The following is a 1,762-nucleotide window of genomic DNA, read 5'->3' as shown; positions in this document are numbered from 1 at the left end:
AACTACTCCGAGTCGTTGTCCGCCTCCTCGCTTGTGTCGTCCGACGTATCAAGCCACGCGTCTTCCCACCGCTCATCGTCGCTAGAGAAGAATGATGCCGCTCCCAGATCGCACTGCGATATTGCGAGTGCCTTCCGAGGACGCCTTTCTGCCCGTTCCGCGCGTCGCCTTGCCCTCCTTTCCGTCCAGAAGGGGTTCTTGTTGGCGACGTCCTCCGGGTGGCGCTAGCGCCACTCCGCCATGGCTCTCTCGTCCGCCTCGTCGATGAGGAGGCGGCGCTGCCGCCGACGGTGTTCCTGGCGGTCGGCATCAGTTATTAGCCGCGGCGGAGGGGCGACGACCTGCGCTGCTCGCACGTCCAGACATCCTGGAAGTTCATCTGTGGGCGAGGCCTCCTGAGGCGCCACGCCGCCGCATCGTACGCGCGGGCGGCCTCGTGTGCGGTCTCGAACGTGCCGAGGCCGAGGCGAACGTTGCCGGACCGAATCTCAGCGTAGAAGGCCCCGAAGGGGCGCTCGCGGATGCCGCGGTAGCCCGAAGATCCCTGACGGCGCGGCGGCATGGTGACACGGTGGTGGCGCGTCGGTGGCGGGGCGAGGAAGCGGCAGAGGAAGAGGGGAGAGAGGGCGTGCGATGTGGATAGCGATGGGAGGTCGCGTGGCGGGCGCAGAAATTTATAGGCGTGCCGGAAGCGGCACACCAAATCTAGCACGCGACCTCCCGCTTTTTCCCCGCGCGCGTAATCGTTTCCCATGCGCCCGAGTATCCCGCCTCCGCTCCCGCGTGCACTAAAATCACATTTTACCCGGTGCGTGCGGTTTTTGCAGCCGCTGTTGGAGATGCTCTAACTAATCTCTCCACCCCCGACTTCAACTGGGTAGGGCCTCTTCCGCAGATTTCCTTCAACTGAAAAAGGCCACCTAAACTATTACATTAGTTTACGTTTGATGGTTACATAGGTGTAGTATCGCCGGTTGCATGGTACCGAGTTTTCAGTGTGTCTGTAAGCTTATTATTGTGTGCTTCTGTATGTTTTGAACCACAAATGATTAGGTTGTCTATATCTTCTGATGTAGACATTCTCTTGTATTATCAAGAGAAAATCGCACATCGCAGTGTTGGCGCACTCAACATTCAGTACAAGTAGAAACATTTGCTGCATCAACAACCTTTGAAGATAGCAAAGGCACCGTCAATGCCACGTTGGGCACAGAACTTAGTGCCTGCATCTAGGCTTTAAGCCCAGCCTATCCCTATCCGTGGACAATGATGATATAAGATAATGTGGATGTCATGTTTGCTCGACAATTGGTGAGTACGCCGGTGCTCGTCCATTTCACGACGCTGCTGCTGCTGTTGTCGTGCTACTTTGTCGGTGTGTCTTTTGTCGATTTCGTGGAATGTTTGCAGTCTTTTCAACAGAAAAGAGGCACTAGCCCGGTGGGAAACGAGATGATTGTTCTTGCCCTTTTTCATATGGCCAGCTGCAGGTACATATCCTTGTGAACCTAATGCTGGGTTCATGCTGCTCAATTGTTCACAAGTTCAGTGTGACTAGGAGTGTCTCAATTTCACAAATTCAATGGGGCTGGGAGTGCGACATGGACGTTAGACTTTTTTTTATTCCACATTTCATGCTCTTTTCACATCTCTTTGTCATATATGGCAACATATTCCATATAATTGCACGGAGGTTTTATCTTCTGGCATGGGTGGCCGTTTAGCAATAGGTTGCATGGTACCGAGTTTTCAGTGTGTTTTT

General features: G+C 54.0%; 1 pseudogene; it reads right to left on the bottom strand.

The window, feature by feature from the left end:
* LOC147973729 (uncharacterized) lies at nt 1-589 on the bottom strand (annotated as a pseudogene).
* Nucleotides 590-1,762: the final 1,173 nt, after the last annotated feature.

Source organism: Triticum urartu, chromosome 5A (genome assembly GCF_056163025.1).
Source record: "Triticum urartu cultivar PI428250 chromosome 5A, HENAU_Tu73, whole genome shotgun sequence".
In the NCBI taxonomy this organism is placed as follows: Eukaryota; Viridiplantae; Streptophyta; class Magnoliopsida; order Poales; family Poaceae; genus Triticum; species Triticum urartu.
This window is presented reverse-complemented; position numbering and strand designations above follow the sequence as displayed.